The 23,935-nt window shown below is 44.6% G+C and overlaps 1 protein-coding gene across 3 annotated transcripts in view; it reads right to left on the bottom strand.

Annotated features, from left to right (window-relative positions):
- The window catches only part of KCNMB2 (potassium calcium-activated channel subfamily M regulatory beta subunit 2), a 215,938-nt gene that overhangs the window by 86,260 nt on the left and 105,743 nt on the right, over positions 1-23,935 (bottom strand). Inside the window, exon 1 of one of the 3 annotated variants that reach the window (XM_053390593.1) lies at positions 18,012-19,409. The exons of 1 other annotated variant lie outside the window; for it this stretch is intronic. The gene's annotated coding sequence lies outside the window, so the exon portion shown is untranslated. Of the gene's footprint in view, positions 1-18,011; positions 19,410-23,935 lie in introns of those variants that run through there. One more of the 3 variants, XM_053390595.1, reaches the window with a different exon arrangement.

The following is a 23,935-nucleotide window of genomic DNA, read 5'->3' as shown; positions in this document are numbered from 1 at the left end:
CTGAGAGACTTCAGAGAAATGTGACTAGCCCAAGGTCACCCAGCAGCTGCATGTGGAGGAGCGGGGAATCAAACCCGGTTCACCAGATTATGAGTCCACCGCTCTTAACCACTATACCACACTGGCTCTCAGTGTGAGAGGCTATGGCAAGTAGATATTAACTTTGCAACCTGCTACTCTATTAAAGAAAACTTTATAAAAATGTTCTTTAGGTGATACATGACACCAACCAAACTCGCAAAAATTTACAAACTAAAGTCTAACTTATGTTGGAAGTGCGGAAAAGCCGAAAGAACAATAATCCACACTTGGTGGAGATGTGAAAAGATTAAAACCTTCTTGGGTATAATACATGATGAGTTTAAAAAATGCTCAGGACTTCCATAGAAAAAAACCAGAGTCATATCTACTGGGCATAATAGGGAGTGATATCTCACAGAACAAGAAAAGAATTTTTTATATGCCACAGCAGCAGCTAGAATAGTTCTAGCCAGCAAAAGGAAAAGCGAGGCAATATCCTCTAAAGAATGGATTTATAAGCTAAGTGAATACATAGAGTTGGCAAAACTAACAGCAGCCATAAGATCCCAAACAAATCAAAATTTAAAACTAGAATGGAATTATTTTGAAGAATACATGGAAAAATACCATTCTAAAAATATATATGCTAATATGCATAAATTAAATATGTAACGTAGATGTGAGAATATGAATATATGCCTAGTAAGTATAGATTAAGTAAGTAAGTAGGTAAAGCAAAGATGAAAATGAAATCAGGAATGGTTGTAAGAGATGAAGATTCTTAGAAATGCATTGAACTAATCAAATTAAAATTTAAGGAAGTCGAGCTGTGGTGGAGGGAGGTCACAGGGGTGGGTAAGGTGTCTTGTTTGAGGTTGTAGGGGCTATATGTATTCTATGTATATTTGTGTTATTTGTTTTGAGGTGTGTGTTATTTGTATGGATTGTTTTTCTCTCAATAAAATTATTTTAAAATATTTTAAAAAAACCAAAAACCAACTGCCCCACAGGGAGCAAAAAAAGAGGAGACAGTGTTTTTGTAAAATACAACCAATAAGTTTCTCCAGATTTAATAATGCTACTAACCTGCTAGATTTGTACACAGTGACCTCTCCATTGCAGCTTCCCTGTCCCTCAATACAAATCATGTTATTTTATTTTATTGCTACATTTATATCTCACATTTCATATGGTTCTTCCCCTCCTTCCCATATCACCAAAGTCACCCACAGAACTTGGCTGTGTGGGGATTTCAACAGTCATCTCCCAGGTCTTAGTCCAACACTCTAACCACTACATCACACTGGTTTTAAACATGGAGGATTCTTAGAAACCTCTTCTGAAGCAGCAATGGACTGGATATATGTATGCACATGTGGCTGTGGAAAGTCAATACACTCTATATTTTTGTGCATGGATATTTACATACCCATCCCTTGATTGCAACCATTCTGTGATGTTAATAGCATTTGGCTCTCTTGTTACAACCAGTAGCATTTGGCTGACTGGGATGCAGAGAGGATAATGGTGATGATAAATGTTCATAAATATTCTTATCAGGGAAGTATAAAATGATTGCCATAGGAAATGCCAGATCTACCAATGCACCCAATGCAGACAGGGGTGGGGTGGGAGGTGTGGGACAGAAACTTTTCTTCTCCCCCTTTTGCCCCTTCCATTGAGCTGTGTGGGAGGGAATGAACCACATCAGTTCCAAGGCTGAGCCCCTCTTTTTTGGGACAAGGTCTCCCCAGCACACCTCCAGAATACTCTGTTTTAACCCCATGGCCAGACGGTCACCATTGGTGATACATCATAGGAAGCTGTCTTCGACTGAGTCAGGCCCATTGCTCCATCTAGCTCAGTGTTGCCTACACTGACTGGAAGCAGCTTTCCAGGATTTCAGACACGGGGCAATTCCCAGCCCAACCTGGAGATATGAGGGATTGAACCTGGGATCTTCTGCATGCAAGACAGATGACATACCACTCACCCACAGCCTTTCATGAATGCCCATGAAACATTCTAGTGGGGGGACACCAGGCGTTGAAGCTCCAGTTAGTGTATGTGCTGTTCTACTGATGGGCGTTCCTCTCCAGCCACTTAACACCAATTCCAACAATCCTTTACAACTGGATTTCTCCCTGACCATCCAGTCTATGTTTATTCAGGAGTAAGCCTCATTAAACCCATTGGGACTTATCTATGAGTTATCACGGCTAAGGGCTCACCCACACTTTCACTTGAACCATGCCTAGAAAGCACATTTTTGAGGGCTTTCCCACTTGTCTCCACATGTCCGAGTGGTTTTTTGTATGTCCCACCAATTTCCCTGGGAAAACATTTGTTCTGATTCAGTGGCGGGACGAGCAGAAGTGTGGCTGGGTATTACACTGGTAGAAAGACTGCTTCCAACTAACCATTGGTTCGTTTGCCAACACTATGCAAATATTTCAAGAATATCTTATATTTTCTGATGGCACCTAGTTTTTGTGTCATCTAGTTGACCCTGGGAAGCAGGTCCAAGTTAACAGACAGCAGCATCAGCCCTTGAAGCCTTGACAAAGAGAAGTAAACAAGATATTCCAGAAGTTGACATCTCGACAAAGGGTGAAACATCCATGGGTGAAAATCTGTAACTATGGGCATCATGAGAAGCAATTTGGGATCTTTCCTGGCATAATACTTAATGGCCATGCATTGCCTAGTAATACCAAACAGAACAGAGCCACAATAGTTTCTAGCAAGAATGATCTGTGATTGTGCTATGTTCTGCTCCCAACCCGCCCCTGTTCTGTGTTCCCATGACACATGAGGGTAGTGCATACCAATGTCAGGGAAATAAATGTAATCCTGATTTATGGGTGTTGTGTATTTTTATCCTTTCCCTTTCCTCTGTTACTCCCTAAGGCCTGACATATTCCCTGCTCTCTGAGAGCAAATACCCAAGTGAGATGGATGTGGCGAGTGCACAGATAACAAGGAGGCAGTTGCCCTGGCAACAGAAGTCCATGAAAACATTCTGAGCATCTTCTGCCTACTGCTCACTGTCCTTTGCACAGTGGCTGAAACAAGAAACAGATGTTAAATCTCAGCCCTGGGTTTTTTGTGGGGTTTTTTTGAAGCTGCAATTCAAGAGCAAGTAGCAGAGATAGCCCATATGTTTGCACACTAATTATCTCTTGCTCCCTACGTACAACACTGGGTGCAATGGCCAAGTAGGGATAGCCACTTAACTCTCTTCCTTGAGCCGTGATAGCAAGGCTTGCACAGCACTGTGCTTCCATGGAGGGTTTTGAAAACAGTCACAACATGCCTGAGGAACCAGTTCCTAGAAATGCAGCAAGGAAATTCTGTAATTAAAGAAGATGGATCAAAAGATCTTGGGCCATTCCTTGGAGGTACTATGAAGATAGGCATGTCTGGAGGCAAAGGGTGGGAGCACTGACCACCAGCTTTTCATGATGTTGGAGTGGGTGGCTATTGACTGCACAGTTGTGCTGATCCACCCTGCTGAATCATGGTGATATCATCCCACATCAGCTGATGCTTTGATGACACCCAGATGCCTGCTCTACATGCAGAGAGCCAGAAAGCTTCCACTGTTCTTGGAACTGGTACTTGGTTACTCCAGAGGGCAGGGCTAGAACCTATGGATGGAAATTCTAGGGAAGCACATTTCAGCTAAACAAGTGAGGTCCCAAGAGCTGTTGGACAGTGGGACAGACTGCCTGGGGAGGTGGCTGGCTCCTCCTTTGCTGGAGGCATTTAAAGAGGGGCTAGATGGGCATCTTTCAGAGATGCTGTAGCCACATCCTGCATCTCAGGTCCTTAACTGAGCAAGGGAGTTGCGTTAGAGGCCCTCCAAAGTCCCATCTAAAAGTCTATGGATCTACAAAAGGCAGTAGCAGCAGAGGCTGGTCTATTAGGATGAAGGTGTTGAGATGTGTCCAAGGAAACGGGGGCAATTTGCAGGCCCCCAGCTGGCTCCAGCCCACCGGCCGGCAGCCGGGTGATCTCCGGTCCTTGGCACAGCATGAAACAGTGACCCGCAGCTTCAGAACTCTTCAGAAGCTGGAGCACGCTCTAATCAGCAGAGTAATTAACTCTTCGCAACAGAAGGGCAGATAGAGGCATATGTAAAGCATATTTACAAGCAGTTTATTCAGGACAAAGGGAAAGCATGACTTCTCCCTTTCATGTCCAAGCAAGCAGCATAAGCAAAAGCTATACACAAAATGGAAGTTCCCAGCAAGCTGTGCTGGACTGTAAACAGGCATGTGACACACAACAATCATGCCTGTTCCTTTTAAGGTGGAATGGAATATCCTAACAGAAGGGGCACCACTCCACTAACTTCAACTTGACCTCAGCCAGCCCAGACTCGCCTGCCTTCATACTTGCAACCAGTCCAGAGGATGGAACTGCCGGTCAGCTTCCTCCCTTCAGCCTCAGGGCTTATGTACACTTCCTCTTTTCCCACTGCTTCCCCCTGGGGAAAACCTCTCTTTAGCACTCAAACAGAGCAAATGGCAGTTTGGGTTTTCACGAGCCCTGCTTCACACTCTCTGTGCTTATTTCAGTTGGAATATGTCCTTGACTTCTGATAACGTCTCTCGCTTCTCTGGATGGAGGCTAGAGAGTGGTGTGGGTGGAGAAACTACCCTGAAATAAAAAAAGGTGAATTTTACATTCGTCGCTCCTCGCTTTTGCCTCTAGCCCTGCCCAACACTGGCATCTGGAAGGTTGTTCAGAAGGGAATGTAGCCTTCAGTCTGAAATTGTTCTCCATCCCTGTAACAGCAGAACCAAAACAACGGTCATGCCAGAAGGGCTGGAGTTTTGAAGCAACAAGGAACGAGAATGAGCTGTAAGTATTATTCAAAATACTGTATTTTTTGCTCTATAAGACTCACTTTTTCCCTCCTAAAAAGTAAGGGGAAATGTGTGTGCGTCTTATGGAGCGAATGCAGGCTACGCAGCTATCCCAGAAGCCAGAACAGCAAGAGGGATTGCTGCTTTCACTGTGCAGTGATCCCTCTTGCTGTTCTGGCTTCTGAGATTCAGAATATTTTTTTTCTTGTTTTCCTCCTCCAAAAACTAGGGGCGTCTTGTGGTCTGGTGTGTCTTATAGAGCGAAAAATACCACACATTCTGCAGCAATGGACTGGAGCGTCCCTTCTGGAGGTCAAGGCTTGTCACCAAATTGCAGAAGGAGATGAAAAAGGCTCCAGTCACATCCAGTGTCAGTTGGGGAATGGGTTAAGCTTGGATTTTGCAGAGGCTTTGGCTGTGGGAGCTACTGTGCATGGAATTGAAACGACAGAGTTGTTTAGTGGGCAGATATAAGCTCATCCTCCTGAACGAGATTCTCAGGAAACCTTCTGCGGAAACGAATAAAATTGCTTCATTTTTTTTTATCAGTGCTTGACCAGAGTGAACCGGCAGGCCATAGCTTTAGGCATTTCAGTTAATCTGGTCCCCTCCTCCTCTTCCCCATATCTAACTGAGCCAAGACAAGTCCATAGCCAGAAATCTGGTTGGAAGCCAGCTTTTACAGTAAGTAACGGCCGTGCTGTGGAATGACACAATTTGGCTGAAACAAGGCAATAATGGGAGAATCCAAAATACATTGAGGTGACCTTGCCTGAGAGTTTGATGGAGCATCAGCAAAAGACATGCAGAGAGAGAAGAGGGTACAAATTCTAAGACTCAACAAAAGCAGAATTGGGCAGGAGGGAAATGTACAATTGTTGTACAATGTTGTGAGCCCAAAAGACCTTTTCTGATACATCTCCAGATCTGTGCTTTGACTCCATGTGGACAGGGCTGTGCTCAGTAGGAGAACACATGCTTTGCATGCAGAAGGTCCTGGTCTCAGTCATCAACATCTATAGGCAGGGGTTGGGAAGACTCCAAGAGCTGCTGCTGGTCAGTACAGACTAGGGTGGAGGAACCTTTGTCGGAAAATGATGTCCTGGTTAAAATATAACATTCCATGTTTGCTAGGTGAGCATAGGGTTAAGACATACAGAGTTCTCTGTAAATTCCTAGAGGACACTCTTTGAGGTCACATCCTCTGCTTGCTCAAGTGGGAAGGGTAACTATAGGAACATAATCCTTATCACTTCCACCTCAGGAGCACTCTCTTTCTCGTGATGCAGCCATAGGCATAGGATGCAGGATTTGTGCATCCCTGAGCACAGACGCCATCTTTGATCTAAACCATGTATTTTGTAATCTAGAACAATATTTTACCTGACTTATTTCACTGCTATTTCCTGCTTAAATCGAGTCTGCAACTTTATGTAAGTAAATACTTATATATCCTTATAGCACAGACTTCTGTGTTGTTATTTTGTTTAAAGGGGAAGATCCTGTTCCTAGTTTCCATACATACTCATCCAACACTCTTTTCTCCATCCAGGCAAATAAGAAGGCATTGTCAGAATTCAAGGACATATTCCAGTCAGGCAAAAAGCTCTCAATGAGAGTGTGAATCACGGCCAGCAGGGATGTGATCTGGGAAAAGTGTCAAAGGCCAGAGGCCTAGAGGGTTGCACGTCTCTCGTGAATGGGAGGTTTCACACCCATGCTCTCTACATTGGTTTTCTACCACTTTAGCTGGACTGGCTTCCCCCGAAGAATGTGGGAAATTATAGTTAGTGGTGCCAGCCCAAAATGGCTTGTGGCACTCCTGAGGAAAAGCTGATTTCTTTTTCAAGGAGGTCTTCCCAGGCACAACGCTGCTGAACTGAGACCTCTGCAGAGTTATGTGAGGACTGTTGTGTATATAAATAAAAATAAAATTTGATGATATGCAATGTTCAGACTCTTTATATTAAAAAAACCTTTACTTTCATAAACGCATAAATTTGAAGAATATATTTGCAATCTCATGCTCAGGTTTATCCCTTTTAACATTTAGGGATCTCCTCTGTCAGTCTCACTTCAGACAGATCCCACTGACACATGCTGTCCTTGACAGTATTCCGAGAAGTCTCTCTCGGCAGCCATTCTCCTCAAACACGCAGAGAGAGAGACATACAAGGAAAAAAGCAGTTAAAAACAACAGTTACTTGAATAACAGTCACAACAGAATGGAATGCCTCTCTCATGTGACTCACAGTCAGCCAATCATAGGAGAGAGCTACTGCCAGAGGAAGAACCCCAGGCTAAAAATACACAGCAATTCAACATAAGCAAACATTCCCATTTCAGGAAATTAAACAATTATCCTTAATTAGTCTTTGGGCACATCTGCACTATTGTACCACTTTAAGCAGCCATGCCCTTCCCCAAAGAATCCTGGGAACTGCAGTTTGTCAAAGGTGCTGAGAGTGGTTAGGAGGTCCCTCTCCCCACCCTATAGAGCTACAATTCTCAGAGGAGAATTATTAGGAGATCCTTATTTCCCAGGGAATGCTGGTAATTTTACCTTTATGAAGGGAAGAGTAGTCTCCTAACCACTCTTAGCACCCTAACCAGCTCCATGGCTGTTTAAAGCAGTGTAATATGGCTATCAATGTGTAGTGCAGATATGGACTTCAGTTCTGGTGCAGCAGAGAAGGATGCTTCTAAGCCATTCCCTGTGCGGGGAAAAAAAAAGCCCTTAGTGTCAGCAGCTGCTCTACTCTGCCAGAGCTGACTGAATCCAAACGGAAATGATGAGCCTGTCATTTTGCCCATCTCCTTGAGAGCTCGGCAGTCTACAACCACGGCCTCCGCCAGCTCCTTCAGATAAACCGAGAGGCGAGCGAGTGTGCTTTGGCTGTGCTTGGGGGAAGGAATGCGTTGTAGCACTGCCAGTCTCCGTATTAAAGGTCATCTGGTATTTCCGTGAAGAATGCAGGGCTGGCCTACTGCCCTGGTTCTCTATCCTCGCTGCTTTTCCAGTTGGCCGCCTGCCTGCCCGGTTGCCATCCTACTCTGCAGACAGTGTCGTCCTTTTACCGTGGTTCGCTCCATATGGCTTATCTAGGCATTACAGAGGAGGAGAGACAGGTTTTTTTTAAAAAAAGGAATGATGTTTTGAAGGATCCATCTTTTGCCTTATTACAATGACTGGGGAAATGAAAGAGAAACTAGCAACAGGCTAGGCCTTGCCTTTTAAATGCAGTCTCACTTAGACATTCACAGACCCTCCAAATGTCCCTATTTCCCAGGGACATCCCTGATTTAGAGAAGCCGTCCCGATTACTGATTTGGTCCCAGAATGTTCTGCTTTTCCTTAGGACGTCCCTGTTTTCATTGGAGAAATGTTGGAGGGTATGGTAGGAAGTCCCTATTTTTATCGGAGAAAAGTTGGAGGTTATGGAATTATCTGACCCCTGAGGCAATCCTGTATAGGTACGTTTTTTAAAATGTTTAATGTTTTATCATATTTTTATATAAGTTGGAAGCCCCCCAGAGTGGCTGGGGCAACCCAGTAAGAGGTGTGGGGTATAAATAGTAAAATTATCATTATGGATTGGGACATCCCTATTTTCATCTGAGAAATGTTGGAGGGTATGCATTCACTAAATATATATGGATGTCTCTGAAGTTTGGTGACCGGTAATTTTGACCCCTCCATCAGGTGCTGGTGGCGAGATTTCAGGCACCTTCGCCTGCTCATTGAGAATACAATTCTGTCATAAACAGTCTCATTGCAATCACTCAAGGTGAGATGCATAAGTCCTCATAGTTGCTTAGGGCAGGAAGCTGTCTGTATTGATCATCCAGACATGTTCATGAGCTATTGGGTCGAAATGGGCCAATCTGTCGAGGTCAAAGTTACATTTGGTTCTCCACCCACTCCTGGCATGTGGACCCTGGAAGTTGCCCAGAACAGAGTGTGACCCTCAAGCTTTAAAAGGATCCCTACCTTTGGTATAGACCCTACATGCACATCTGGCACTCTGCATTGCCTAGGCTGGGCACCTGCACTGGTCTCACTAACTGCTGTGCACCATTATCAGCTGAGGCTAGACTATCCCATACCCTGCAAATGTCCTGGGAAAACTGGGACATCCAATTTTTTCATGTGAGAGCACAGTGGGCATTTGGGTTGCTGTGCTCTCATGAGATTTCACACAAAGATCTTGCCCCGGAAAAAGCTATTTTTGGAGGGCCACAATCTTTCATGGCACCCCAAAATACCATGAGAGCATGTTTCCCCAAAAGCACATCTTTTGGGTTCCATGATCTTGTGTGGGTCACATGACTCATGCAGGATCAGAGGCAGGAAGACACATGTCCTGGTTTGGAGACTCAACATGTTGGAGTGTATGCCATCCTTTCCTGATGGCTCAGAGGAAAAGGCTGAGTGGGTAAGGAGGTGAACAGCTAACTTTGCCTGCTTGATGACTCGCTTGACTCCCCTTTCCTGGCAAGCAAAGTATGGTCCAGAAACCATTTTGTAATGTGCTCAACCACTTACATAGTCTAGCCAAGCAAAATATCTCCAGAGGTGATTCATTAATGGATGTCATGATGACGCCCATTTTCTCTTTGACTAAAATTCACTGTGAGAGGGACCTGAGTTGGATTTACTTTGCATTTTTAGGCCACCCAGTGGCAAGAAATTTCAATAGCTGACAGGTGACCATCAAAACAATCAAACAGATTAATAAAACCATAAAATCCTCTCACCAGCATGGAATAAAAACCAGCAACAAAAGGTGAATCAGAACAGCACCAGCAAAGCCCCTTGCTTCAATAAACATCTATGAACATTTTTAAAAAAACGATTAGGAGATTTACAGCCAGAGAAAGAAAAAGGTCTTTTTCTGGTGCCAACAAGGCCACAATGCATGTGCCAGGCGAGTCTCTCTGGAAAGGACACCAGGGTGGCACTAGATTGGAGCCTTGGCACCGAGGGAGAAGGGTACAACTCTGATCAAAATCTTCTGGAAGCCTATTAGTCATGGAAGGGAAAGCATGTGGTTGAGAGCTCCCTTGAGCTGTATGCCAAAAATACATTCCTATGGGCCCAGCATGGAGAATGCAAGCACACTTCCCCCCAGTGCTCCAAGTTATATACAGCCAGCATCTCAGTTTGTGTCAGAGACTGTCCCCTGTGACAGCATGCCTTACAATACCCCTGTAAGGTAGGCCAGTTATATAATATTATCCTTATATTACAGATGGGGTGATAAGGCTGTGAGAAAAACGGCTTGCCCGTGCACTTCTAGTGAGATGCTGGAAGAAGTTAATTTTTATTAATTTCTATTGCATTTCCATCCCGCCTTCTTCCAAGGAGCTCAAAGTGGCTTATATGGTTCTCCCTTCTCCATGTCAGCCTCACAACAACCCTGTGAAGTAGGCTAGGCTGAGAGAGGGTGGCTGGCCCAAGGTCACCCAGTGAGCTTCACAGCTGTGTAGTGATTTGGACTCTGGCCTCCTAGACCAGCACTCTAACCACTATGCCATGCTGGTCTGAATCGCAGGCATCCCGGCGAACAGCTTGGATTGGGAGCCACAACTCTCTCTCTTCTTCCTGCTTAACAGACTATAGTCTTGAGAAACAGTGACTAAATCTGCACAACTATGTTTTCATCAGTTCAGCCCTCAATCTAGCTGACTCTAGTTTTCCCTTGAGCTCTAAAGAGATCTTGAAAATACGTTTTGCATCTCTGCCATGATAATGATAATAATAGCGCCAGCAGCAAAACTGCTGTCTGAGATCAGCTTCCAGTGAAATACACGGTTGCGATGTGCCAGATCAATGGACTTAGCAAGCCTTAAAGTCCGCGGCAGGTAGCAGGACAGCCATGACACCTGGCTACCCAAGTTTGTCTCCACTGGCCCATTGGGTGTGAGAGGAATGAGTCAACGGCACCAAGAGTGGCTCACATCTCTTGATTAATTGCTCCCAGTGCCGGCACCTGCATAGCGGGAAAATGTGAGATGCATTTAAAGAGGTTCCATGTGAGCAAAATGATACTGGCAGCCTTTAGCAAGATGCTGGAGATAGATAGAGACAGACAGACAGAGACCATTCCAGTCAGGAGCAAAAGGGGGAAAGTCACATAAGTGAGACACATACTATGCCAGTATATATATATTTTTAAAATCTACATGATTCTCTTGTCCTTCCCTAAGGCACTTGAGGCAGTGAACCAGCTTCTCCTTAAGAGACTCAGGTGGCCTCTGTGGCATGGAGTGGCCTTCCATCAGCTTTGGCAGGAGGCTGGACAGCTGGACATGGGTAGCTTAACTACTGTTGTCTATGCTCTGGTAACCTCTATTGCAATGCATTATATGCAGGGCTGCCTCTGAAGAAGGTCTGTAAACTGGTGAGAATTTGGGGTTAGGTTGTTCCCCGGGGGCAAACTGGTTTGAGCATATTGCCCCGATTCAAAGTGCTGGTTTTGACCCATTAGGGCTTAAATGGCCCAGGACCACAATAGCTCAAAGACCGCCTCTCCCCACATGAACTAACCTGGACCCTGCAAACATCCTCTGAGGCCCTTCTTCATTATTCTCCTCAAGATTGCAACTATTTCGACAATCCCAAAGTTTGAGAATCAGTAGCACAGACATTGTAAAGGTGTGGTGATCTGTCGTGGAAGAACCCCACTGAAGAAGATCACAGTGGTTAGCCAGACCTCGTTGCTGCTTGCGAAGGTGCCCTCATGATGGTTCAAGCTTGTAGGTTCACCACTGCCTGTCCTCCGTAACACACGGCCTCCTGCCATTCAGAAGGCACAGTCCATAGTGCAGGCATAGCAAATGCGATGTCCTCTAGTCTAGATGTTGTTGGACTATGACTCTCAACATTCTTGACCACCATCCATGCTGGTTGGGGTTGATGGAAGTTGTAGTCCAACAACATTTCGAGGGTGTCACACTGACTACCCCAAAGTAGTGTGTTTTTTAGATGCTTCTTGGAAATGTACCGTATTTTTCGCTCTATAAGACACACCAGACCACAAGACGCGCCTAGTTTTTGGAGGAGGAAAACAAGAAAAAAAATATTCTGAATCTCAGAAGCCAGAACAGCAAGAGGGATCGCTGCGCAGTGAAAACAGCAATCCCTCTTGCTGTTCTGGCTTCTGGGATAGCTGCGCAGCCTGCATTCGCTCCATAAGACGCACACACATTTCCCCTTACTTTTTAGGAGGGAAAAAGTGAGTCTTATAGAGCAAAAAATACAGTATCTCTCTCTCTTTTTTTGCCCTAGCATTATCTCACTGCTGACCACTAGACTATACCGCTTAACATTTCCAACCTCAGTAATTTTGTTTGGAGTCTCTTGCTTTTCTTTTGAGTGTTTTACTGGTTGACATATAAGTACTTGCATGTGTGTATTGAACTTTACTGTGTGTTTTAGAGCTCCTGGACCCTGTGGTTAAAGAGCTTTGAGATACTGTAGGATGGCTTTGGGAGCCATCCTACACACAAGATGCCAGCATAAAGAGAGCCGGTGTTGTTAAGCCATGATAAAGTTACACCTGATCTGTACTCCATTCAGCAGCAGCGCTGCTGAGGCTGCTCTCCCTAAGTCTGGTAGTGGGAAAGCAAGCCTTTAAATGTCCTTGCTGGGTTTCCAGGCCATACGATGGAGCTGAATGAGGATCCAGCCTAACTTCCACCTCCCTCTGCTATGTCCACAGATCAGCTGGCTGAGCCAGGATGAACATGCCTTGGGTGTTCTCTTGTAGGGTCCATCGCATGGGACACTCATACTGCTCCAACCCCCTTCGATGAGACAGCATGGCTCCCTTCCATCCCTGATTCCTAGGTCTCCCTTCCCTTCTATGTTTGCTGTTTTACACATGGGTTAGTTAGGATCCCAGGGAGTGCATTGCTGCATGCCAGCCCCACAAGGAAGCTACACAATGCAGCTGCAGGGCTCAGCTCATCCCAGATCCCTCCTGCAACTGACCCCAGGAGCCCTTGTTAGTCTTATGCCAAGAACAACTTCCAGACAGCTTCCCACCTCCTTCTATCTGGCCCAGGAGAAGTGATATTCCCTCTCCTTCTCAAAAATCTCTACTCTTTCCCCTCCCTCCAGTTTCCAAGCTTAGCCCTGCTGCTGCTAGTGGCACTTATTTATCTAATCCCCGCCCTTATACCAATTAGACTCTGTTTGCCTGGTGTTTCTCAATTCCCCCTTTTCTCCATATTTGGTAGGTGAGCCTTCTGACTTTCTACTGTCTTAGCTGTAACTATGCTGCTGGTCTGATTTGAATTCTGCTTGCTTAACCAACCTTTTAAAATTCTGTAACAATCTGCATATTAATCAATGTTTTGGCTTTGCAATAATACTGTACCTTCTTTGATTCAAAGCTCTGTTATGTTGACTGAGTACTAATTACTCCACAAACTAGTGTATAATGTAATCTCTCCGTGGTACACCATGACTCTGAGCAAAAGATCTCATTACGTTTGCTGGCTGAGTAGACAGGCACACTACACATGCCTGCATCCTTGCATGTAACTTGTGGTTGAGGACTGACAGTAACACAGGGAATCCTGCAACCAATATGGGTGGGAAGAACTGTGCATATCTCAAGAGTTATTATTCCTACAAGAAATGAATTAGTGGATTGCAGCGCTGGACTTTTGCGGTGTGCTACCAACTTGTAACTGAATGGGGAGCACAAGTGAGGTTTTCCAAGAGTCATTTCACACACTATGGGAAGCTACCTTATACTGGATCAAACCATTGGTCTATCTAGCTCAGAATTTTCTATCCTGTCTGGCAGCATCACTTTAGGGTTCCAGGCAGAAGACAGACCTACCTGGATATGCTGAGGATTGAACCTGAGGAATTTTGCATGCCAAGCAGATGCTCTACTACTGAGCCAGTGTGGTGTAGTGGTTAAGAGTGGTAGATTCGTAATCTGGGGAACCGGGTTCGCATCTCCGTTCCTCCACATACAGCTGCTGGGTGACCTTGGGGTAGTCACACTTCTCTGAACTCTCTCAGCCCCACTCACCTCACAGAGTGCTTGTTGTGGGGGAGGAAGGGAAAGGAGAATGTTAACCGCTTTGAGACTCCTTCGGGTAGTGATAAAGCGGGATATCAAATCCAAACTCTTCTTCTATACCCTTTCCCTCACAACACAAAGTAAACCTTTGCCTCTAAGTGTACATTTATATTCCCTATGTGGGTAGATGACGTGAGAGAGCAGAGGTTGATAGATAGTGACATCCTAAGACTTTCTAGTAAGTTCAGGACAGAAGGAAGATATGAATCCAGGATTTTCTGATTCATAGCTCAGTCATTTAGGTGATATATTAAATGAGTTTTTGCTTGCAAAGTCTGGTACAAGCATCTTACCCAGGGAGACCCTTGCATTGCTCCATAAAATAAGTTGTAGATGCCATCAAAACAATGGACTGTGAGAAACTAAATCCTTTGAACGGAGGGACAGAGGGCAAGTTCACATAGTTGCATGCTCAACGCTTGGTGATTACAACTTCAAGCGATGACTTGCACCTGTGAAATGATCAAACATCATAAGCAGAACATTTGTGTTCCCTGACTTCTGATCCAAGCAGTTTCAATGGATGCATAATTATCAGCTGTAAACTTTTGACTCTTCTTCTTCCCCTATGTAACCTCTCACCATCTCCATGATGATTTAATCCCAGATGTCCCTAGCTCAATCCAATTACACCACATTGTACATGTGGTGTACTACATACAAAACTAGGTACTTGCAGAATGGTATTTCTCCAGAAGTAGCACTATAACGGAAAGACAAGCTCTATCATTTGATGCCAATGATCTAATGTTTTTTCCTTACTTCAATCAACACTTAATTTGAATGGGAGGTTATTAAAGGTCAGCTCCAGACCTTGTTTTCAGTTCCAGGACTCAGCCCTGGGATATATTAACAGAGAAGAGATCACACTTGAACACATGAAGGAGTGACATTCCTTCATCACTAGTCCCAATCCAGCACAATGCTTCTACGTTTAGAGGCAACAGCTTCCAAGTTCAATAACATATAGACAAGCTTGAGTAATGCTTCATGTTAAAATATAAGTACTATGTTCCTCTGAGCAATTACCATAAACATTAGCACTCCCTATGTACCTGCCTGAAATTCACTATATACTTCTCTGCCATTCATCACTCTATCATCACAGCCACTCAGGTGGGCAAATTATGCCAAAATTGGTGAAACAGGAAAACCCGCATTCCATTCTCCGCTTTCTCCGCCATCTCAAGACTCAAGTGTCCCTCACTGGAAAATTCTTCATTATTCCAAAAATATTCATACCATTCACACCACCACCATTTTACCTAGACTATCAAGACAACACATCAATCTGAAAAAAAAGGAGCTGCACAAGGACGTAGTGCGCAGGCCATTTTTACAAACGATGCTTCAGTTGGTATTGGCACAACCTTTCCTATCTTCCAGACTTCAGCGTAGAACCTACATTTGGCTAGAATTTATAGTCAACGTAAAACTTCCCCTTGCAAAAGCTTCTTAGCATCATTTGTGAAAATGTGCACTCTCCCGTGGAGCAGCGTAGACGCTCTCAATGGTCCTGAAGAGGGATGTCCAATTTTCGGGAGATATTTTTAAAAGCTAGCATAGGCTCAAGGGATAGAAAGAGGGAGGAAGCAGGGGAGGAAGAGAGAGATATTTACCAGTGTTTGGAAGGGCCAGGCAAGTTGGGTCTTCTTGGTGATCTCCCCCTTTCCTTGGTTGCGCCTTCCTTGAGTGGAATATGTTCTGGCATCGGAGCAAGGCTGGGAATGGGTTCCCACCAGAGTCCATTGAAGGACCACCCGTATCACCCAGGAAAGCCAGTTCCCAAATGGGCATGCTCTCTCCTCCACTCTAGAAGCTGAGAATGCTGCCTCTCGAATGAGTGAACCCGGACCCACGTGCCAGTCTTCAGCTAGGCAGCGCAGCATGCAGCAACTGCATGGCTCACAGGATGACCTTGCCTCTTTATTGGTCTTCAGAAGATTTTCACATTGGGTCAGTTGCCAAGCAAAACCATCCAAACCCAGCAGTTTAACATGCCAGATGAATCCCAAGAGACCCCCCTGCCATAGCAGAGACAGCAGTGCATATCGTCTTTCAGACCAGGGGGCTCATTGGGGACGGGGAGTTAAGGAAGTTTCTATACTGACACCAAAGTTAGTGGAGGGAAAAATGCAGAGAATTGAATCCATCTCCCCTAAGTTCAGAATATATATTAAAGGGGGCGGGGAGGAAATCTGAATGTTTGTTTTCTGTAACAAACACAAATGTGATGCCACACTTTATAGATCAGGCTGAAAGGAGAGAAATTTTCAGAATCAGTATATCAAACAAAAGATGCTTCATGGCTAACCACAAAGGCTAACCAACTTGTTTCGGTGTGGAATTTGTAGGCAACAAACAACTTTGTCAGATGCCTGAAGTAGACAGAAATGATAGGTTGAGGTACAGTGAAGGATAAACAAAACCTGCAAACACCTTAGAAGTTTGTTAAACGGGCAACTGGTTTCTCTTGTATTAATACTCACACTCAATTCTCATTAACTCAGGCGCATGTACAACATAGTCTAAGCATTTGGCTTCTCGGTGCTCAACTTTCCCTAACTTCCACTGCCGCTTTTAGACTGCTGTGAACTTGGCAAAGGTCAGAAGAAGAAATGAGTTTAGTGGGCCTCTCAATCTTTTGCTCTGAGCTAAAGGCCAAGGCTTCACCTGAAACCAACTTCTCTGCCTTTCTAGATGACCTTGGGGCAAAACACAAAAGTATTCCATACTTCAGCTGATTTTCCATGTCAAACAAACCACTCACCCCTGAAATGTTTCAATATCCTCACATGGCAAAAAAGGAAGTCACAGCTAAGACACAGTGAAATTGGTGACATTTCTTGTTGATGCCTGTGCACCACACAACCAGTCTCCAGGGCAGGGGGGTTCGGAGCAAGCATTAAATTAACTTTTGCTAGCCAAGAGAAATTGCATGCTACTCAAAGATAGCCTACAACCCCAACCTTGCTCACAAGGGAATAAGTGACTCACTTCCAAGCATGCGTTGGATTAGGCTGTGAGTGCCACTGAATTCAAGGGAAATTACTTCTGAGTAAACCTGCTTAAGGTGGGATGTTGCTTATCACATCAAAGCACTGCTGACCCTACATGAGAGTTAAGTGCTGGTAAGTATATATTTGAAACACACTGTCATCAAGTGAAAAGAAAACAAGCAAGTCTTTGAAAAAGTCGTCTGGCAGCAACAACTTAGGATATTGTCAAACTTGGGAGACCAGACATATTTGCCAGTATATTCTAAGTTCATGTCCCCTTAGCCAGAAGGTAAATAAGAAATGCCTTAGATGATGAACTGTAATGTCATAGACTGAACTTGCAGTCTTTCTCTAAAAGCAGGTATAATATATCATTTAAAAGAAAACAACAGGGAATTAGTGATCAGTTTTCGGCTACTGCTAGGAATTTTATTGTGCTTTCCCTTGGTGTGCAGTAAAGGTTTCACATTTTCCTCACGGATTTTCAACATTCTAATGCTGTTTTTAACTATCACCAATTCCAACCTTCCTCTTACCCAAATTTGCAGACCAAGATGATAAAAACCAGACTACTTTATTCTACCAGCAATAAGCCTCACAATGCCCATCACGGAAACATTATTCCTTCTAATCTGGTTAGCCTTTCGTTTCAGATCATAAATGCTACAGGCAGCTCATTTCAGGGAGTATTATACATGTCACAAAAGCACTTCAAAATAGTTGCCTTGAAAAAAGGTCCTTGATTTGAATCCTTAACTAACACTCTAGTTGCCTTCCCTACCAGATCTTCCCATCCTAGAAATCCATATTGTAAAACACGCCTAATAATGGGAGGTCAGTATCATTGAATAACATCCCATTCCTAGAAGGCATTCAATTTATCATATATATATATATATATATATATATATATATATATATATATATATATATGCACATACACACAAAATACACACACTGATACATTTCACTGTGTCCTGATGTATTAACAAATCTTTAATTGATAACGTTACCTTAGCAACGGTGGTCCAGCTGTTCCAAATATGGAGATTTCAATTGACTCTGACACACACAGTGATTTTCCTCCCTTCAATCTACATACTTTTGTAGTTGTCACCTTTGCCGAGAAACCAAGCGATTTCCATGTGGGATCCTTCCCTAAGCCTTCAGTTCTAGCGGTTAGAATGATTATGTGCTTTTCTCAACATTCCGATGATGCTTCCTTGAACAATTTGTTTCTCAACCGGGAAAGCGGGTGGGTGGGGAGAATGGCAAGGGAGGGAAAAATAAAATAAAATAAAGTTCAAGATTGTTCTTAAAAGGAGCTACGCCAATCCATTTGTAAGGGGGCTGGGGGGTGGGCTGGGGAGAGAGAAACTATCTCGATGCTGAAAAGGGTCTATAAAAGCCAAGCTTCTTTCAGCCAAACTTTGTTTGACGGGGCTCCCAGTCTATTGCTACATTTCTGAAAACGCCACCCTGCTGTGTTTACATCTCTCCTACTGCCCGAGCCCTTCACACGCTTCATAGACATGATGGAAACCCCCCTCTGGCAGGCAAGGGATGTCGGGGCTGGTGTTGTGGTGAAGCCAAGTCCCTCTGTCCCTTGCCAAACTTGTCACTTCACCTGCCAGTTGGTGAAACTGTGTCCGAGTCAGGCACCGAGAGGAGCGTTTCACTGCCAGGATTTCAAGCAGCGGCGGCCGGCACCTTCCGAAAGGCTGGCGAGAACTCCCGATGCTGAACACAGATCTTTTCTCAGGATTTTAAAGGAACCCGGTAGCGCCATTCTCTCTCCAGCCGTGGAAAAGTGCACGAAGAAAGGGCAGGGTCCTTATTCGCAGGAGCGCCGAGGGTGCAGAACGACGACGAGACCAACGCATCTCTGGGGCTCCCCGGACTCTCTGCCTTGGTCTTCCCTCCTGGGTGGGAAACGTGGCTTTTCAGCTGTTTCTCCTGCCAGCTCCATAAGGACCACTTTGCCCTTGAATGGTCTCCTGTCTTTTGTTCTCTCCCCGAACCAAACAGCGACCCGGAGAAATCCCCCTTCACTCCGCCGTAATCTGTTCCTCGATTCCGCCAGCTAACGCCTTCTCATGGCAAGACAAGCGAGAGGAGCTATCCTTGGTGCTGATGGTGGGAGGGGAAACTCGTCTCTCTCAGACTTGGCATCGTATTTCCTCCTCTCGTTTAAAATGTTATGGTCTCGTGAATTAAAGAAGATACCAGCCAGTCTCTCTGATTCATCTAGGAGTCTCCTTGGTAACTAGCGGTTCCTCTCCAGTGATTACACACACACACACACACACACACACACACACACACACACACACACACCGGGCCCGATTTAAAGATAAAATACAGTGAGAATGAAGAATGATTGTAGCCTAGGTACATTTTACCTAGAGATCCAGCATGCCTGTTGGCTGTGTAAATTCATTGCGCGGAGGAGGGTGAGTCAGGGAAACACCCATTTCCTGATCTGTAATTTGGTTGGGAAAGCCTACATGGTTTTTTTTGGGGGGGGACTGCGTGGGGAGGGGAGATGAACTACCAACTTACTGTTATCAAATGCTACAGTATTTGGGCCCTCTGCTTGCCATTTTGCTATAAGATGAGAAAGGGGGGTGCTGTTGCGGGTGTTTCACCGTCTGTAGTAACGAGACATTTCGATTTGGGTCTTGAGCAAGACAGACAGCAGGCTGCAAAGGTTGGAGTGGATGGCGGCGTCCCCGGGGAATAACAACTGGGTTAGGAGGTGCTGCTTAGTAACCCGCTTCCTGGGCAATTAGTGCACCAGCTGACCCCTCTCTTTGTGTGCCTAATCACAGCCTCTTCAATGTTTTCCTCCAGACTGCAAGCTTGCTTTTGTTAAAGGCTGACATTGCCTGGGAGAAGACATGTTGTCATATAAAAGCTGGTTCAAAGTGAGGTTAACAGCTCTCTGGTTTCAAGTAGGCCATGGCACCTGCAATCCATGCTTTTAGGAGAGAGAGACAGAGAGAGAGAGAGAATGCAGATATAGTCTTGGTGGCATTCCTGTACCTTTAAGAGCTGTGCAGGAGAGGGAAGGTGAGGCAGTGTGGCATTGTCATTAGGAAGAGAGAAGCAGAATGCTCTGAACTTCTCTACACTATATCAATTTACTAGCTGTGCATACATCCCATAGCCCAAAGGCCCTTCCCTCTCTCCCACCCTCTCCTTACTCCTGAACATGGCTCCTGGGGATAGGGGTTCCAAAGACAGTTTAATGGAATTTCATTAATTTATTTACTGGAAACATTTCTTTTTAAAGGCTGCTTCGCCCTCTCCATGCCTTTTGCTGCAAGTGTCACTTAAGAAAACCAGAAGAACATCCCCTTTGGAGCACAATGCAAAAATAAGATGAGAGAGAGAGGGGGGTAATGAACCAGCCCCCCCCGCAAAGCATGCACCCCCCCCCAAATATATTGGAACAACAACAAAGTTATGCATCCATTTTTAAAAATGAGTGTAGGGTGTATCATCTCTATCTATCTATCTATCTATCAATCAATCATCTATCTATCTATCTATCTATCTATCTATCTATCTATCTATCTGGTAAAAACAATACTGAGCTGGATGTGCCAATGGTCTGACTTAGTATGAATCAGATTCCTACATTCCTATGTTCCTAAGGAGAGACATGGGGGAAAGTGAAGTATAAGATAATTTAGGAAAAAATTGAAGTGACTGGATGACTATGCTAGCGTCTCTATCAGTCATAGCTCAGCTAGGGTAGTGATAGGCAACTGCACCCTCCATCTGAATGCTAACTTTTACTTGTTCCAATAGGAATGAGTGACAGCTTCTCATTTATTTATTTTGAGTATGGAATATGTGGCCCTCCAGATGTTTCTGAAGTACAATACCCATCATCCCTGACATGTACTTAAAGACATGTACATGTACTGGGTCCCAGATGAAAGCTGAGATAAACACAATGAGGTTCACACCAGCCACTATTTACATATCCCCACGGGTTCTATTTCTTGGCCAGCGTGCTGGAATTTTGGAAGAGTTTGATGGAATGCTACAATCTAATATAAATACCGATAGACAGTTCATTAGCATATCTATGTTTGTTCAGGACACAGCTGCAGGACTGCTGACAGGAACTGCACAGCATGGTTCCCAGTCTGTGTCTGGACCCCATTAAAGATGCTGGCTTTGACCTTGGAAAGCCCTTCATGGCTTGGGACCAGAGCAGTGGCGTCTGAACAAAACCCTCTGTGAAAGCCCAACATGGCTCACTGGGGACCGGAACTCAAGTCTCTTCTATGCAACGACAACCACATATCTAATGCAGCATTCTAGTTCTTGAATCCACCAACCCATCTATTTATTAGATTTAAATAAATTTACATATTGTAGAGATTTTTAATGAAGGTGCCTCCCCCCCTTAATCTTGTGAAGAAAGGAGGCCAACAGCTCAATTCATGGTGTGAAGCTATTTTCCTGGCTTTGGATACAGAACAGAAGGAAAAGCTGTTTTAATTTATTTTTATCTCCTTTGGCACACATTAGATAGGGCTGTCACATCTGCATTGCCTGCTGTGGCAAGAGGTCCAGCAAGATTCCCATGTCACATAACCTTGGATGCTGACAGCACCGCCAATTAACTGTGTCTGTGCAGATTTTAATCTACAATTACATCTTTATTTGAGCAATCCCAAATAATTTGAAGATTATTTGGCAGATTAATCTGCCAATGCTTTCAGCTTGTGGCACTAATGATAACCATTATAAATCTTTAATATCTACAGCCTTGTTGCATGGGTGGGGGTGGGGGGCTTGGGTCTTTGCCACATAATGTATGGCTCAGTGATTTAGACCTGGCACAATCATGAACCTTATGCTGGTGAGGAGATGAGCTCTGAGCCCCCACAATCCCTCAGATTTAGGCACAGCAGGAGTCTGTTATATGGCAGGACACATATTTTCAAAGCTGAAGGCTCCAGGTACAATTTTAGGTGGCTGGGTTCAAATAGATCCTTGCAGGAGACCTGGGATAATTCTTGCTACTCAGAACAAGGCAGCATTAGTCTACACCGGGGTGATCAACATGGTAACCTTCAGGTGTAAGTTTTTTATTAATTTACTTATAAGTCTTCTTATACACCTATCACCACAAAGTCCCTATATGGGATACAAGAATGCAACATACAGTGATACATGTAAGTAAAGCAGCAAATCTGTTCCAGCTAGTGCAGAAGTATAGATTCAACAAAAGAGATGGTTCTCCCAAAACAAAAGACTATAACCATCAAAGGTCAAGGTAAAGAGGTCTATCCTCAGCATCTATGGCAGAAGATGTACCATGAAGATGCTAGACACACCTCTGTGAGGAGGGTGTTCCACAATTTCAGGACTACCACAAAGGGAGAAAGAAGTTGTTGGACTCCCAACTCTCACTAGCCCCTTCAAGTACAGATAACGATCAGGGATAGAGGGAGTTGTATTCCCTCAACCTCTGGAGGGTCCACATTGGCTACCCCTGGTCTGGAATGGTGGCCAAGCCATCAGACACAGAACAAATCAACTTCTTCATGTGTTCACAGCAGCTTGCGTTGTCTTCCCTTTAGTGATGACATTTAACTAGCTAACCTTTATTGTCAGATTCCTTCTTCATGACTCTTGCACCTGTCTGCATCGGACTGACCTTTCCTTATTGTTACGCAGAGGAAGACTTTGGCACATGCTAAATGGCAGCTTGAGAGATGTAAAATGAACTTGTCCCCCGGCAGCCGGGATGCTGTACTGTTCTTATGGGGTGTCTGAGCCCACTCAGCAAACTGCTGACTCCCTCCCCACCCACCGAATGTATCAGGCTCCTTATCCTTTGGTTTCCATACCTATATAGACATAGATAGAAGGTTTAGAGCAGAAATTAGGAAATTGCAGTCATACTGTATCAAACAGCATAGACAAGGGTGGACTAGGTCTTAAGCTAGGTTTTTGTGGTTGCACAGCAATGAGGATTGCGCCATCAAATGCAGCTTCCGGGTCATGTGGCCAGCATGACTAAACCGCTTTTGGTGAACCAGAGCAGCGCACGGAAATGCCGTTTACCTTCCCGCCGGAGCGATACCTATTTATCTACTTGCACTTTGACGTGCTTTTGAACTGCTAGGTTGGCAGGAGCAGGGACCGAGCAACGGGAGCTCACCCAGTCACGGGGATTCGAACCGCCGACCATCTGATCGGCAAGTCCTAGGCTCTGTGGTTTAACCCACAGCGCCACCTGCGTCCCTTTGAGACTCCTTAGGGTAGTGATAAAGTGGAATATCAAATCCAAACTCCTCCTCCTCCTTCCAGGAATATTTACATGTGTTTGATGCCCGCTTACAGCATTGTTTTCCCTAGCGCATGTGCCCAGAAGTGGCTTGAAGGTGGACAGCTTATGAAAGGTGAAAGATGTCACACATGGATCCCGCTGAGAAGCATTTAATGGGTCTTCTGAACACAAAGAGTGCTAAATCCAGAAGCACCTGAAAGTTTGTATGTGCCAAAGGCACACCGTTTTGTGTTATGCCACCCCCCCACAGCAAAAAATGGCAACCACAGCACAAAATTCCAAATGAGCCAAATTGGCCAAAAATATTGGCAACCCTTGCATTAGGGTTTGTATTGTATTGTATTACAGAGCACAGATCTATGAACGGCTACTGGTCATGGAGTCTACCTGGCACCTCTGTGTACAGAGTCCATGTGCCAAACCTTGAGTACTGGTATCTGTGGCAATCAATTTTGGACGATGGTTGCCACCCTGTCCTGCTTGTCTACATTTTTTGAGCCTGGCTTTCAGAGCTACCAAATCCCTCTCCCTTTCTCCATGCACCCCCCCCTTTAATAATCATCACAATGCGACTCAGATTGAGTTTTGAAATGAGAACATTTTTTTTAAAAAATCAAA

Source organism: Podarcis raffonei, chromosome 5, assembly GCF_027172205.1.
Source record: "Podarcis raffonei isolate rPodRaf1 chromosome 5, rPodRaf1.pri, whole genome shotgun sequence".
NCBI classification, from domain to species: domain Eukaryota; kingdom Metazoa; phylum Chordata; class Lepidosauria; order Squamata; family Lacertidae; genus Podarcis; species Podarcis raffonei.
This window is presented reverse-complemented; position numbering and strand designations above follow the sequence as displayed.